This window comes from Saccopteryx leptura, chromosome X (genome assembly GCF_036850995.1).
Source record: "Saccopteryx leptura isolate mSacLep1 chromosome X, mSacLep1_pri_phased_curated, whole genome shotgun sequence".
NCBI classification, from domain to species: Eukaryota; Metazoa; Chordata; class Mammalia; order Chiroptera; family Emballonuridae; genus Saccopteryx; species Saccopteryx leptura.
In genome coordinates this window covers 34,771,913-34,789,215 of record NC_089516.1, presented here as the reverse complement: position 1 = coordinate 34,789,215, position 17,303 = coordinate 34,771,913, and the positions used below count along the sequence as shown (strand labels likewise).

At 45.9% G+C, this 17,303-nt stretch overlaps 1 pseudogene; it reads right to left on the bottom strand.

Moving 5' to 3' along the window:
* Positions 1 to 12,918: 12,918 nt before the first annotated feature.
* LOC136385747 (cytochrome c oxidase subunit NDUFA4 pseudogene) lies at positions 12,919 to 13,240 on the bottom strand (annotated as a pseudogene).
* Positions 13,241 to 17,303: the final 4,063 nt, after the last annotated feature.

Below are 17,303 nucleotides of genomic sequence, written 5' to 3'. Positions count from 1 at the left end.
ATTTTCCCATCAAGAGATGGAGTTTAACCCTCCCCCTTATAATCTGGAAAGGCTTGTGACTTGCTTTGAATCAACATAATGTGGTAAAAGTGATGCCAACATAATACAGTAAAAGTAAAAATTTGATTTCTGAGGCTGGGTCAGAAAAGGCAGTACAGCTTCTGCCTTGTTGACAGGGATATTCACACTTCCAGCTGTTAGTTGCCGACTAACCAGTCTAATTTCCCCAAGGCTGCCCTGCTAAGAAGAAGCCCAAATCAGCCCTTGTGGAGAGGATACATGGAGGGCTCTGAGACACGGAGAGGGAGAGCTGCCCAGCCTCTGCTCCAGCCTCAGCCGCTGTCTGACAGTGAGCACATGAGAGACCCTCAGCCAGACTGCCCAGCTGAGCTCTTACCGATTCTTATTTTCTGGACACACACACACACACACACACACACACACACACGGACAAAAGTAAATTTACAGACGTGAGTATGTGAAATACAGAATTTATTCTTGTATTACTTATTAATTATTGTATTTTCCATATGAACAACTGTAAAGTTACTTTTGCCCCACCCTGTATATGTATATAATTTCATATATATGTAGAATATATATATATAATTGCAAGTGTATAATTTAGTGTCATTAACTACATCCCCAATGTTGTATAACCACCACCTCTATCTGTTTTTCCCCAAAAAACTTTATTTTTTAATCATCATAAAAAGAAGCTCTGTACCCATTAAGCAATAACTTTCCATTCTCCTCTTTCTTCAGCTTCCGGCAATGTCTAATCTACTTTCTGTCTCTATGAATTTGTCTGTTCTAAATATTTCATATAAATGGAATCGTACAACATTTGTCCTTCTGTGTTCGCCTTCTTTCACAATGGTTTCAAGGTTCCTCCATATGTAGCGTACATTCAGACTTCATTCTTTTTATGAATATATGATATTCTATTGTATGTCTAGATTACTCTTGTGTGCCTATGCATCTGTTGATGGACATTTGAGTTGTTTTCACCTTTTGACTATTGTGACTCATGCTGCCATGAATAGTGGTGTATAGGTATCTGAGTCTTTGTTTTCAATTCTTTTGAAGGAATATTTAAGAGGCATAGAATTGCTGGACCATATAGTAATCCTGTTTAACTTTTTTTTTCTTTTTTAGCAAGAGAAAGAGAGACAGACAAAGAGAAGGACAGATAGGGACAGACAGGAAGATGAGAGACATGAGAACCATCAACTCATAGTTGTGGCACTTTAGTTGTTTGTTGATTGCTTCTCATACGTGCCTTGATGGAGAGGGCTCCAGCTGAGCCAGTGACACCTTGATCAAGCCAGTGACCTCTGGGCTCAAGCCAGCAACCCCATGCTCAAGCTGGTGAGCCTGTGCTCAAGCCAGCAACTTCAGGGTTTTGAACCTGGGTTCTCAGCATTCCAAGTCGATGTTCTATCCATTGTACCACTACTGGTCAGGCTTTGTTATGTAATTTTATTTTCTTTCTTTTTATTCCTTCTTTCTTTTCACCCTTCCTTCCACCCTCCCTTCCTTCTTCCCTCCCCTCCCCTTCCTTTCTTCCCTTCCCTTCCCTTCCCTTCCCTTCCCTCCCCTTCCCTTCCCTTCCTTTCTAAGTGTGTGAGGGACAAACAGCAACAGACAGACAGAAAGGGAAAGTGATGAGAAGCATCAACTCATAGTTGCGGCACCTTAGTTGTTCATTGATTGCTTTCACATATGTGCTTTGACTGGGGGGCTCCAGCTGAGCCAGTGACCTCTTGCTCAAGTTGGTGACCTTAGAGTCAAGCCCATGACCTTGGTCTTCAAGCCTGTGACCTTGGACTTCAAGCCAGCAATCTCTGGGCTCAAGACAGATGAGCCCGCACTCAAGCTGGTGACCTTGGGGTTTTGAACCCACCTGCATCCTCAGTGTCCCAGGCCAATGCTCTATCCACTGTGTCACTGCTTGGTCAGGTTTATTTTCTTTCGTTATTTATTTTCTTTTTTTTTTCTTTATTCATTTTTAGAGAGGAGAGAGCGAGGGAGAGAGAGAAGGGGGAGGAGCTGGAAGAATCAACTCCCATATGTGCCTTGACCAGGCAAGCGCAGGGTTTCGAACCTGCGACCTCAGCATTTTCAGGTTGACGCGTTATCCACTGCGCCACCACAGGTCAGGCTCTTTCGTTATTTGAGAAGTTGTTCCACTATCTTTTGGCCTCTACTGGCTTTAGATTAGAAGTGTGTTGTCACTCTTATTGTTTATCTGTAGATAGCATGTCTATTTTTATCTCTGTCTGCTTTCAGGTTTTGTTTTTTGAAAAATTGCTTTTCAGCTGTTTGACTATAAATAATTAGGTGATGTTGGAATTATGATAAATATGTTATCATTTTAAAATCTCTGATAATCCTAATATTTGGGCTTGGGCCATCTATGAGTGGTTTTATCATATCTTCTTTTTATTTAATTTTTTATTAATTTTTAGAGAGAGAGAAACATTGATTTGTTGTTCTAGTTATTTATGCATTCATTGTTTGATTCTTTTTTTTTTAATTTAATCTTTTTTTTTTTTTTTTGTACTTTTCTGAAGCTGGAAACAGGGAGAGACAGTCAGACAGACTCCCGCATGCGCCCGACCGGGATCCACCTGGCACGCCCACCAGGGGCGACGCTCTGCCCACCAAGGGGTGATGCTCTGCCCCTCCGGGGCATCGCTCTGACCAGAGCCACTCTAGCGCCTGGGGCAGAGGACAAGGAGCCATCCCCAGTGCCCGGGCCATCCTTGCTCCAATGGAGCCTTGGCTGCGGGAGGGGAAGAGAGAGACAGAGAGGAAGGGGGGATGGAGAAGCAAATGGGCGCTTCTCCTATGTGCCCTGGCCGGGAATCGAACCCGGGTCCCCAGCACGCCAGGCCGACGCTCCACCGCTGAGCCAACCGGCCAGGGCCTGATTCTTTTTTTTTTTTAAGTGAGAAGAAGGGAGATAGTGAGACAGACTCCTGCATGCTCCCTGATCAGGACCCACCCGGCAACCTTCTCTGGACCCAATGCTCAAATCAATTGAGCTATCCTCTGCGCCCGGGGCTGATGCTCAAACCAATCGAGCCACTGGCTGTGGGAGGGGATGAGGGAGAGAATGGGGAAATAGAGGGGGAGAGAAGAAGATTATAGCTTCTCATGTGTGCCCTGACTGGGGATCAAACCAGGGACGTCCATATGCTGCGTCAACACTCTATCCACTGAGCAAACCGACCAGGGCCCAATTTTTTTTATTTTTTTTAAAGATTTTTTTTATTCATTTGAGAGAGAAGAGAGAAGGGAGGAGCAGGAAGCATCCACTCCCATATGTGTCTTGACCAGGCAAAGCCCAGGGTTTCGAACTGGCAACCTCAGCATTCCAGGTCAATGCTTTATCCACTGCGCCACCACAGGTCAGGCCCGGCCAGGGACCAATTTTTTTTAAAAAATATTGATTTTAGAGAGAAAGGAAGGGAAAGAGACAGACAGAAGCATCAATCTGTTCCTACATGTACCCTGACCGACAGGGGATCAAACCCATAACCTTGCTGTTCTGAGATGACACTCTCAGCTGACTGAGCGAACCAGCCAGGGCCTCTGTGGGGCAGCTAGCTGTTAGGTTTGCTCGCTGGTTTACCGGCTGCAAGCCCTTTGCCTGATTAGTGCGCAAGCACATGGCAGCGCCCCGTGCCTATGGCCTGTATAAGGCTATGGGTGCCCACGCTCAGAGGGATTGTGGATATGCGGATTGTCTACCCGCCACAGTGAGGGGCCATTTGAGGTACCATTTTGCTGTTTCTTTGCCTGAGAGGCAGTTTTCCCCTGCCTGTGTGCTTCGCAGTTTCTCTACCTTCTGCCCAAATCCAATGTGGACCTGCCTGGCCTCGGCTACCAGCATTACAGCCTCATTGGTTGATTCTTGTATGGGCCCTGACTGAGGATCAAACCCACAACCTTGGCATGTTGGGATGATGCTCTAACCAACTGAGCTACAAGGCCAAGGCCTTATTACTTCTTTTCTTGATAATGGGTCATAGTTCCTTGCTTTTTTCACATGTATCTTAATTTTTTTAATTGGATTCCAGACATTATATGTAACAGAAAAGTAAGGAGTATAACATTTATGCTGCCCACAAAAGACATACCTTTTATTGTGAGAGAGATAGAGAGAGGCAGGAAGAGAAAGAGGATGAGAAGCCTTAACTTGTAATTGCTTTCACTTTAGTTGTACATTGAGCTTCTCATAAATGCCTTGACCCACGCTGTGCCAGTGCCCCCTTGTTCAAGCCAGTGACCCCATGCTGCTGAGCCCACACTCAGAACCAGCAACCTCAGGGTTTCAGCATTCTGGGTCGACGATCTATTCACTGTGCCATCACCGTCAGGTGACATACCTCTTCTTCTATTAGGCTCGGGGTGTGTGTGTGTGTGTGTGTGTGTGTGTGTGTGTGTGTGTGTGTGTATTGGAGGGTGTTTTTGAGTCAATATTGTCTGTAGACTGGGATTTCTTATTGATTTGGCTAGATTCAGTTCCCTATAGACTTCAAAGTATTTCAAAGTATAGGATGAGAATCTCCGGTTCAGTAGGACTTTTGACCCGAGTATCTGGGAGATTTGTCTTAGTTCTTCCTCACTATGGGGAAACAGCTGTGCTAGGCTTGCTCGCTGGTTCACAGGCTGCAGCCACTTTGCTTGATTAGTGAGTGAGTACATGGAAGGGCCCCATGGGTATGGTCTATGTAAGGCTGTGGGTGATTGCGCTTAAAGGAGATCGGGGATGGTGGATTGCGGATTGCCTGCCCCCCACTGTGAAGGGCCATTTTTGCTGTTCATTCGCTTGCTGCCATGAGAAGCAGTTTTCCCTGCCTCTTCGCTCATCTGTAGTTGCGAGACTCTATTAAATGGTAATGGCTCAAAGCTTTCCGGTTCCAGTTTTTCTACCGTCTGTCCAAATCCAATGTGGACCTGCCTGGCCCCGGCCACCAGCATTACACCTCACCCTCAGACTTTAGTAGATCTGTAATCATGTGCCTCAGGAGTACCTCTTTCAGGTCTTCTGCCTCAACTCCTGCCATGGCAGGCTTCTTCTGCTTTGTACTCAGAGTAAGACTTGGAGAGGCTGGAAAGTTTCTAGCTGTCCTCTTCCTCTGCTTTAGACTTCAGCAGACCCTGTTGTCTCCCGACATCCTGGGGTTGATCTCTCTCAGCTGTTCTGCCTTTCTCTAGCCACCAACTGCCACTGGAAGGTCTGGAGTGTGGTTTCCCTTGCTTCTCCTGCCCTGCACTCAGACTTCAGCACTCCTAGTACATCTGTCTATACCTCAGAGAGTTGCCCAGCCTGACCTGTGGTGGCGCAGTGGATAAAGCGTTGACTTGGAACGCTGAGGTCGCCGGTTTGAAACCCTGGGCTTGCCTGGTCAAGGCACATATGGGAATTGATGCTTCCTGCTCCTCCCCGCTTCCCTCTCTCTCTCTCTCTCCTCTCTAAAATGAATAAATAAAGAAAACAAAACTGACTAAAAATGTTTTAAAAAATTGCCCAGTCCATCTGCCCTGCCTCCAAACTTTCTTGGTGAAGCCCTATGGAAAAAGAGTTGTGGGTGAATGCAAACTCTTTTTGTATCTGAGGTCCCTAGGAATTCAAACTGTCATGCTATCCCACACTTGACCTTTAAAATGTTGTTTAAAAGCCCTGTGTTCTTCTTCCCTAGTCTATGGCAGCCTTCTCTCGTTGCGGCTGCCGCCGGGGGTAAAAGCAGCAGTGGGTCTTTCTCCTAAGAAGGCTTGGTGTTTTTCAGATTTTGGCTGACTTTTTTTATTTTTGGCAACTTCAACTCCCTAATAGGCTTAAAAGGGAAAAAACTATTATTTTGTAGGTTTCCTAGCTTCTTTTATATACATATAAGAGAAAGTTTATTTAGAAAGTCACAGAGGTACAAGAAATAAACTGTAGAAGAAATGGGCTCAGGAAACAAGTTACAGCAAAAGAAGGGCCCTTGGAGCTTAGGAGAGAGAGAGAGAGAGAGAGAGAGAGAGAGAGATGTGCCTTGAGAGATAAAAGAGGGAGGAAAGACATGGATGTGCTCTGGGAAAAGAAAGAAAGCATACACTGAGTCTTCCATCCTGAGGGCTTTAATCTGGGGTGTCAGGGGAGGATCTCAATAGAACGCTCATCAGTTTTACAGGTATACTCCCTCCCTCCTGGTCTCCACTGACCAATTGGTCAGTGTCAGGGGGTCATCAGTCAATGCAGCTGGTCCCGATGTCAACCATGGCATCACTCCGTCTGATTTTGCTGGTTCTCTGGGCTTGGAGCTGAAACACAGCTGAAGCCTCATGATTGGCCTTGCTTCACACCTCACTCTCCACACCTCATGACTGAGGGGGACCAGCCACTTCCTGGCCACATTTTACCTCCTGCCCGCCTAGTTGCTCATCTATCTAAGCTTCTTGTAGCTAGAGTGGTAATGATGCTGTGTTGCAACTTCTTGTATCCTAGGCAGAAGCAAAATACTCATTTACTGCCTTTTAATTTATGCTACCACATAAAGTTCTTGTTCGTTCTCCAAATGTTCCTTTTCATAGCACCCTGTTCTTTATTCATTGATATTCACATTCTATTATCTCTCTGAGAAAGTTAAGGAGCTTGTTGTTTGTTTGTTTTTTACTGATTTGAGAGAGAGAGAGAGAGGGAGACCTTGGCATATTGGGACGACACTCTAACCAACTAAGCTAACTGGCCAGAGCTAAGGAGTTTTAAGGAAAATATTTCTTATTCCTCATAATATGTTTTCCACAGGTCCTTTTCAGTTTGATCTCTATCTTTTATGTTTTTTATGTTAAAGTCTTCCTAAGATGTCTGGTGATCTTCAGTTGTCTCATACTTAAAAATGGGATACTTAAAAACTTATTAGGGGGAGTGGGTTTGTCAACTATGGGCTTCATTTTAGGTTGATGTACCTGGGATGTTTTAACGGAGAATCCAATGTTATTCTTTAATTCTTTCCTCTTGGAATGGTCAAATAGCTCAGACCCAGAGCTTCAATCTGATTCCTGGGGCTGGCTGTCAGCACTCAAAGACCAAGTAGGGTAAGAGGGTCCACATACAGTAGGTAAATATTCAGTTAATCTACCTGTTTTAGTGCAGTAACTCCTAAAGCTGTTCTTGGTATTCCCGAACCGAGACACTTTTTGTTTCCTCATCTTTAAAGAGTCAACTTCTACTGCTGCTGGGACGGAGGACGGTATCCAGAAGTCTAACTGCCTCTTAAACAGATTTCAACTGCAGGTCGACATTCACTGCCATTTCCACCGACGATTTTTAAGCCGCGTGTGAGCTCCGCCGTGGGAATTCAGCTGGTGCTCAGCTGTCCCCACTGCCCCTAGCTTCCTTGGATTTGCTACAGTGGTTACTGCTCAGCTAGCACAATCTTGTTGCTGTTATCTCATCTCCTGTTATTTTTGTCCTTGGGAATTTTTGCTTTTAAAAAGTCATTTAATGTAATTTTAGTGGGGTTTCAGGAAGGAGAGAAAGTTGATTCATGAGTTTAATCTGTCCCCTTTGTTTCCAAGCCAACAGCATGTGGAGAAAGTCTGGAAGAGCAACTGGGTGGAAAGAGGGAGGCTGGCTAGGGTCACGTGGCAGGATTATGGTACTCACAAGCCAGCTTGTTTGGAGCCCATGAGTCCCCTAGTGATACCTGTCTACATACTGATGTGGTTCTTTCCAACAGCACTTTCTGCAGCAGAGAAGTCAATGGGCAATTATAAGCTCAAATCCTGGGGTTTTGTATCCTGGCCGGTGGTTGGCGCAGTGGATAAAACATTGACCTGGGCCTGACCTGTGGTGGCGCAGTGGGATAAAGTGTCAACCTGGAACACTGAGGTCGCCAGTTCGAAACCTTGGGCTTGCCTGCTCAAGGCACATACGGGAGTTGATGCTTCCTGCTCCTCCCCTACTCTCTCTCTCTCTCTCTCTCTCTCTCCTCTCTCTCTAAAAATCAATAAATAAAACAAACAAACAAACAAAAAACATTGACCTGGAACGCTGAAGTCTGCAGTTTGAAACCCTGGGTTTGCCCAGTCAAGGCACATATGACAAGCAATCAGTGAACAACTAAAGTGAAGCAACTATGAGTTGATGCTTCTTGCTTCCCACCCTCTCTGTAGAATCAATAAATAAAATCTTTAAAAAAATACTTTAAAAAAATCTTGGGGGTTTGTAGGAAAAAAAAAGAGAATAGGTGACTTAAGTGTGGTGAGACTAGACAGGCTAAGCAAGATGCCCACTGAGACACAGCTTCCTGCTGTGGGAGCACCTGTAGCCAGTGTTTCACACATAGACGATGTATCAGTTAGCTTGGGCTGCCATAACAAAATACCGTAGACTGGAGGTTTCTTTTTTTTTTTTTTTTTTTTTTTGTATTTTTCTGAAGCTGGAAATGGGGAGAGACAGTCAGACAGACTTCCGCATGAGCCCGACCGGGATCCACCCGGCACGCCCACCAGGGGCAACGCTCTGCCCACCAGGGGGCGATGCTCTGCCCCTCCGGGGCGTTGCTCTGCTGCGACCAGAGCCACTCTAGCGCCTGGGGCAGAGGCCAAGGAGCCATCCCTGCTCCAATGGAGCCTCGCTGCGGCCGGGTCCCCCCCCCCGCACGCCAGGCCGACGCTCTACCGCTGAGCCAACCGGCCAGGGCCTGGAGGCTTCTTAAACAACAGACATTTACTTCTCACAGTTCTGGAAGCTGAAGTCCCAGATCAGGTAGGGTTGGTTTCTGGTGAGGGCACTCCTCTTGGTTTGCAGCACCCTCACACAGGAGGGAGACAGAGACAGAGGGAGAAGGAGGGAGGGCGAGCGAGCTCCCTCTCCGGTGTTTTCTCATAAGGACATGAATCCTATCGAATCAGGGCCCCACCTTTATGACTTCATTTAACCTTAATTACTTTGTTCGAGACCCCGACTTCAAATACAGTCACATGAGGGGTGGCTAGGGCTTCAACATATGATAATTGGGGGAGACAGACGGACAGAAAATTCAGTCCATGACAGATGGCCATTTTGTATATCACAAAATGAGCATTGGCCTAGGATGCCAAGGACCCAGGTTCCAAACCCCAAGGTTGCTGGCTTGAGCACGGACTCATCTGGCTTCAGCATGGGGTTGCCGGCTTGAGCGTGGGATTATAGACATGACCCCATGGTCTCTGGCTTGAGCAAGAGGTCACTGGCTAGGCTGAAGCCCCCCGGTCAAGGCACATATGAGAAATAAATTATTGAATAACTAAGGTGCTGCAACTATTAGTTAATGCTTCTTATCTCTTTCCCTTCCTGTCTGTCCCTGTCTTCTGTGTGTCTCTTCTGTTAAAAAGAAAAGAAGCCAAAAGATGTGTGGAGAAAAGGTAGCATGTCATTGTCATTGTAAGGTATTTTTCCCCACCGATGGTCGCTGTTTTCCAAAGGGCTCCAGGGAAGTTTCTTTTGGCGCGCTTGGTTGTGGGCGGTCGTAGCCAAAGTTCGCGGGTCTGAGTTCCCCCATTATCTACCGACCTTATAGTCACGAAGCATTAGAAGCCAAAGGGAAGCAGAAACTAGAATTAGGCAGAAGCAGAGAGATAAAGGAAACACTGACACAGAGGAGAAGGTTATATAGTTGGCTGATGGTGACAGGAGCAGGGACTGAGTCATCATAATAACAGCCCAGGGGTGGGAGGTTGGGGGTGTGAATAAGAAAACATGGTCCTCAGAGCTGCTTTAAAACCTGGCTCAACCTTGGCCGGATGGCTTTGTTCGTTAGAGCACTCTCCTAACGCACAGAGGTTGCTTGATCTCCGGTCAGGGCACATACAGTAACTGATCAATGTTCTTATTTCTCTCTCACTCTCTCTAAAATGAATAAACTTAAAACAGAACTTGTTTCAGACTTCCCAAAGCTCAGGTGTTTGATTCTGCTTGGATTCCTGTCCAGATGTCTGTTCATGAGTCAAATTGACTGGGCCATGGGGTACTCAGACATTTGGTTAAACATCATTCTGGTGTCTGTGAGGAAGTTTTAGATAAGATTAATGTTTAAATCAATAAACTGAGTAAAGCAGACTGCCCTCTCTAATGTGGGTGGGCCTCATCAAATCCATTGAAGACCTGAATGGAATACCTGAACACACCGATCTTGTCTATCATGGAAGCTAAGCAGATTCGGGCCTGGTTAGTGCTTGGATGGGAGACCTGAATAAAATAAAGAGGCAGAGTAAGAGGGAACTCTCCTGCCTGACTACTTGAGCTGGGACATTAGCCTTTTCCTGCCCTTGGGCTGGAACTTAAACCATCCATTCTCCCGAGACTCCAGCTTGCTGCCTGAACAGGTGGTGGTACAGTGGATAGAGCATCGGACTGGAATTCAAAGGACCCAGGTTTGAAACCCAGAGGTTGCCGGCTTGAGTACAGGCTCACCAGCTTGAGCGTGGCGTCACTGGCTCAAGCATGGGATCATAGACATGACCCCATGGTTGCTGGCTTGAAGCCCAAAGTCATTCATTAGCTTGAGCCCAAAGTTGCTGGCTTGAGCAAGGGGTCACTTGCTCTGTTGTAGCTCCACCCCCCATCAAGGCACATATGAGAAAGCAATCAATGAAGAACTAAAGTGCCGCAACGAAGAATTGATGCTGCTCATCTCTCTCCCTTCTTGTCTCTGTGTTCCTATTTGTCTCTCTCTCTCTGTCTCTCTTTCAAAAAAAAAAAAAAAAAAAAAAAAGACTCCGGCTTGCTAATAGTAGATCTTGGGACCTCTCAGGCTCCATAGTCACATGAGTCAATTCTTTATAAATCCTTTTACACACGCACACACACACACACACACACACACACACACACACACACACAAACAACGGTTGTTCTCATTCCTACGTGAATCCTCCATTAATGGAGAAACTTGAGCATGTTGAAGAGATATGCTATAGGGCTTAGGTAGGATATGGAAGAGAGAAAGGCCAAGTGAGATCTAATACCTTTGCTGTAGAGGTCTAGGGATGGGAAAATTCTGCGAGGTTAAAATACAGAGGTGGTAGAAAGAAGAAAGTTGAAAAATGAGAAGGTAGAACCCAGAGAGTTGGCATTTGGATCTTAACATGTCAAAGCAATTCTGTGGATAATGAAGAGTTCTGTATGGCACAACTGTGAGAAGGGGAGGCCATCTCACAGTTTTTTGGTCAAGGTCTTTGAAGGTGAGGTCAAGAAACTGAGAGGATGGGATGCTGTGTGAGTGAGAGGAAGGTTGGGAGTTGTTGGTGAATATGGCTGAGTGATAGCATAAGAAGGGGAAGTTACGCAAGCTCAATGAGGAGAACCTCAAAGGAACCTCTTTTTTTAATTTTTAAAAATGTATTTATTGGCCTGACCTGTGATGGTGCAGTGGATAAAGCGTCAACCTGGAAACGCTGAGGTTGCCGGTTCAAAACCCTGGGCTTGCCTGGTCAAGGCACATATGGGAGTTGATGCTTCCTGCTCCTCCCCCCTTCTCTCTCTCTCTCTCCCCCCTCTCTATAATGAATAAATAAAATCTTTAAAAAATAATGTATTTATTGACTTTATTTTTTTATTAAATTTTTTTAAATTTTTTCTTTTATTAATGTTTAGAGAGGAGAGAGAGTGAGAGAGAGAGAGAGAGAGAGAGAGAAGGAGGAGGGAGGAGCAGGAAGCATCAACTCCCATATGTGCCTTGACCAGGCAAGCCCAGGGTTTTGAACTGGTGACCTCAGCGTTCCAGGTCAAGGCTTTATCCACTGCGCCACCACAAGTCAGGCTATTTATTTACTTTAAAGACAGAGGAAGGGAGAAAGACAGACAGAAACATCAATCTGTTACTGTATGTGCCCTGACTGGGAACTGAACTCACAACCTTGGTGTATTGGGGTAATGCTGTAACCAACCAAGCTATCCAACCAGGGCTCAAAAGAGCCTCTTGATAAGGATGCTGAGTGCCCTCACAACATGGCGGCTGACTTCTTCCAGACAGAGTAATCCAGGAAAGGGGACAAGGAGAAAGTAGAGGTGCCTTTAATGACCTGCTCCTCAAAGTTGCCAGCTGTCACCTCTGCTTCACTATACTCACTAAAAGTGAGTTACCAAGTCCAGCTCTCACTCAAGAGGAGGGGAAGTAGGCACCACCTTTTGAAGGGAAGAGCATCAAAAAATTTATGGTCATAGGTGAAAACCATCAGAGCAGAGTTATTAATTAACTTTAGATGTTAATAACGCATGTGAAAAAAGCTAGAGTAACTACTAAAAATTTCATACAGTGCTTCTAAACAAATAGAAGAGAAATGAAAGAAGAAATAAAATCCATTCCATCTAAAAGATGATCAAGTCTGACCAGGCACAGTGGCTAAAGTGTTGGCCTGGGATGCTGAGGACCCAGGTTTGAAACTCCAAGGTCTTGGGCTTGAGCTCAGGATCACCGGCTTGAGTGTGGGGATCAGAGACATGATCCCATGGTCACTGGCTTGAGCCCAAGGTTGCTGGCTTGAGCAAGGCAAGGGGTCATTGGCTCAGCTGGAGCCCCCCCTCCCCGCCCCCCATCAAGGCACATATGAGAAAGCAATCGATGAACAATTAAGATGCCGCAACTATGAGTTGATGCTTCTCATCTCTCTACCTTCCTGTCTGTCACTGTCTACCCCTCTCTCTTTCTTTTTCTCTCCCTCTCTCTCACTCTCACTCTCTCTAAAAATAAAATAAAATAAAATAAATAAAAAATGATTAAGAATGGAGGAAAGAAACAAGATGGTTGCTTGGGCTCAGCATTTACTCCCACTTCCTTTTATTTATTTTTCAAGTTTCCACTATTTATTCATCAGTGTAAACCCCAACACAATGCACCAACATGATTTTCTGCATTTGGAGGGGAAGTACTTCCTGGTTAAGTGGAAAATTGTGTAGATGGCTCCCAGAAGACCTTCATTCTAAGCAGCTTTATAACGAAATGTTTCATTTAGGAATCTGGACGTTCTTTCTTCAGTTTGCTATAATTTATATTCACTGAGTAGAACTTGTACTGCTTATTCAGACCCAGTTTATTCCAGGGTTCTGGGTTATTCTTTTTTTGTACCAACAGACAGCTGGCTTGAACAAGACTAAGTTCAAGACATACAGTGCTGCCCCAGTACCTGCAGCTGCAATAAATACAAAGAAGGGGATCAAGCTTGGATGTTTCTTGGCCTGGGTGAGAATCTGACAAAGCATGGTTGTGGTAGAGGTCCTGGAAGCAGAGAGAAACAAAAATGCATGGCCTCGGCAGAAGGTAGTCAATACTCCCACCTCCTTTTTTTTTTTTTTAAGTGAGAAGTGGGGAGGCAGTTTGACACTCCCACATGTTCCCCGACTGCTAGGGTGTGGTGCTCTGCTCATCTGGGGCTGTTGCTCCATTACTCGGCAACTGAGCTATTTTAGTGCCTGAGGGGAGGCCATGGAGCCACCCTCAGCACCCGGGTCCAACTTGCTCCAACTGAGCCATAGTTGGGGGACAGGACGAAAGAGATAGAGATAAAGAGAAGGGAGAGGGAGCGGGGTGGAGAAGCAGATGGTCTCTTCTCCTGTATGCCCTGACCAGGAATCTAAACCGAAATGTTCATACACTGGGCTGATGCTTTACCACTGAGCAAACCAACCAGGACCTCTTTTATTTTTTAATTATTTTTTTTTTTTAGTGAGAGAGAGATACACACAGAGAGAAAGACAGAGACAGAGACTGGAAGGGCGAGAGATGAGAAGCATCAACTCATAGTTGCGGCACTTTAGTTGTTCATTGATTGCTTCTCATATGTGCCTTGATAAGGGGAAGGGGCTCCAGCTGAGCCAGTGACCCCTTGCTGAAGCCAGCGACCTTGGGCTCAAGCCAGTGTCCAAGGGGTCATGTCTATGATCCCATGCTCAAGCTGGTGCCCCTGCACTCAGGCTGATGTGCCTGTGCTCAAGCCAGGTGAGCCCACACTGAAGCCAGCACCCTTGGGGTTTTGAACCTGGGACCTCAATGTCTCAGGTCCATGCTCTATCCACTGTGCCATCACCAGTTGGGCTATTTTTTTCAATTACAGTATATATTACACTTGGAATTTTTTCTTGATTTTTATTTATTGATTCTGTGTGTGAGAGAGAGAGGCACCAACTTGTAGTTGCTTCACTTCGGTTGTTCACCGACTGCTTCTGGTATGTGACCTGACGTGGTGAGCCCAGTGTTTCGAACCAGCAACCTCCGTGTTCTAGGTTGACACTCTATCCACTGTGCCACCACAGGTCAGGCCTTCCACTTCCTTTTAATGGGCCTCTGTACTTCCTTCTGAGGTAAGGTGTTTCCCGGACTATGTGCAGCCAGGCTCTGGGATGCAAATTAGGTTTTGCCAGTTAGGTGCACTTACACATGATTTGGAAGGCTGAAGGAAAGGGAGGCCATCTTTTTATTGTGGGGAGCTGTTTTTCTGCTGGATATCAAGGTCAAGGAGGAGTGGGGCTTCAACAACAATGCTCCCGGGTCCGTCTTCCTTTCCTGGGGCAGAGATGGCTTCCAGGTCCCAACTTGCTGATCCCTGGCTCATGACTATGGTGGTGTCTTCTTGAACTCAATAGTTACATTGCTGACTGCCTGTCCCCTCACCTTGCTGATGGTGGCAGAGGTAGCAGCAGATCCTTTGGAGAGCTGGTGCTGTGGGGGCATCCTGTGGATCCCACCTACAACACACCCCTCTGGCCTTTTTGATGGTTGTGCATGGTTTTAATTCCTTGTACAAAATCCTTTTTTGTGTAAACTGGCTAGAGCAATTTCTGCTTCCTGCCCCGGAACTTCACAGATAGAAAGTGGGGCAGAGAGAGAGAAATTTGGAAAGGAAGACAAATAGAAAGCACTGAATAAGTGGGCAAGAGTGGTGAATCTACACATCCAGCAACTACCACCGATGTGATTAACTAAATCATACAGGTAAGAGACAAACAGGTAGACCCAGCAGTTCCAGTCCTTGGTGATTGACTTACAAAAATGAAAGCTGCTCACACAAAATCCTCTACAGTGAATGTTTTGAGAAGCTCTATTCATCTTTGCCCAAAGCTGGAAACAACCCAGATATTCTTCAACAGGTTTATGGCTAAACAAACAATAGCCTACTACTCAGTAATAAAAAGGAAAAACTAATCCTGGCATCATCCCGGCACACCAAGGTCGCAGGTTCAATCCCCAGGCACATACAAGAAGCAATCAATGAGTGCACAACTAAATGGAACGAGTTAATGCTTTTCTCTCTCTCTCTCTCCCTTCCTCTCTCTCTCTCTCTCTCTCTCTCTCAATCAATGGAATAATGGTTTTTATTAAAGGAAAAACTAGTGTGGCACATACACACCCCACAGACAAATCTCATATACTTCACTGAGCCAAAGAAGCCAGATGAAAGAGTATATATACTGTACGATTCTGTTTGTAATAATTTCTAGCAAAAACAGAAGGTAGCCCAGTGAGTCAGGGGCTGGGGCTAGAGGGAATTTTGGGAGGTGATGGAAATGTTCTATATCTTGATTTTGGTGGTGGTTACCTGACATTTATCAAAATTCATTGAACTGTACACTTCAAAAGGGAGAATTTTACCGTATGTAAATTATGCTTCAATAAAGCTGATTTTTAAAAAAAGATAAGAACTTTGTCAGTTCTTAAAGATAAGACTGTATCAAACTAAACTAAAGCCAAACTATATGCTGTTTCAAGAGATACACCTAAGACACAAAGACAGAAAAGTTGGGAGAGGACTAATTACCTGACCTGTGGTGTCGCAGTGGATAAAGCGCTGACCTGAAATGCTGAGGACACAGGTTCAAAATCCTGGGCTGGTCAAGGCACATACGGGAGTTGATGCTTCTTGATCCTCTCCCTCTTCTCTCTCTCTCTACTCTCTCTCTCTCTCTCTCTCTCTCTCTCTCTCTCCTCTCTAAAATGAATAAGTAAAATCTTTGCCCTGGCCAGTTGTTCAGTGGTAGAGCATCAGCCCAAAGTGTGGAAGTCCTGGGTTCGATTCCCAGTCAGGGCACACAGGAGAAGCAAACATCTGCTTCTTCACTCCTCTTCCTTCTCTCTCTCTCCCCCTCCACCTCCCCTTCCTGCAGCCATGGTTCGATTAGTTCGAGCAAGTTGGCTGTGGGCACTGAGGATGGCTCCATGGCCTGGCCTCAGGCACTAAAATAGCTAAGTTGCCAAGCAACCTAACAGTGGCTCCAGATGGGCAGAGCATCACCTGGTAGGGGGCTTGCTGGGTGGATCTCGGTTGGGGTGCATGTGGGAGTCTGTCTCTCTGCCTCCCTGCCTCTTAATAAAAATAAATAAGGAGGGAGGGAAGGGAGGAAGGAGGGAAGGAAGGAAGGAAGGGAGGAAGGAGGGAGGGAGGAAGGGAGGAAGGAGGGAGGGAAGGGAGGAGGGAAGGAAGGAAGGAAGGGAGGGAGGAAGGGAGGAAGATGCCTGACCAGATGGTGGCATGTACAGTGGATAGAATGTCAGACTGGGACATGGAGGACCCAGGTTTGAAACCTTGAGGTCTCCAACTTGAGGGCTCATCTGGTTTGAGCAAGGCTCACCAGCTTGAGCCCAAGGTTGCTGGCTTGAGCAAGGGGTCATTCGGTCTGCTGTAGACCCCCTCACTGGTCAAGACACATATGAGAAAGCAATCAATGAACAACTAAGTTGCCGCAATGAAGAATTGATGCTTCTCGTCTCTCTCCCTTCCTGTCTGTCCCTAGCTGTCCCTTTCATGTCTCTCTCTATCTCTATCACAAAGAAAGAAAGAAAGAAAGAAAGAAAGAAAGAAAGAAAGAAAGAAAGAAAGAAAGAAAGAAAGAAAGAAAGAAAGAAAAAAGAATACAGAAAGATAGATCAGGCCCATGAGCCCACCCTGCTAGCCCACTGGCACTTTCTTCCTGCTCCACTGAGTTCTGTGACTCACCCCCCCATCACATGGCTGTCTGTGGGGGTCTGATAAGATTCTGGGGGTCTGCCCTCAGTCAGTTGACTGTGCCCAAGATCGATGGGTTACAGGGTGCTATAAGGAGTACTTGCCATTAAAGGTGGTGTGAACTGGGTAAGACCCAGCCCTCTGTCTGTCTAGTGGAACCATGTCTCTCTCACCTCTTGTTCAAAGCCTGTCTCCCCTGATTCTCTCGGGCCTTGCTGTGCCTGAAGTGTCCTCTCTTGTTCTTCTTGCTCTTGTTCCCATTGATCTCTCCATCTTGGCAAATGACAGTGGGGAAATGGTCTTTGTAGTCACATAGAAACAAGTTC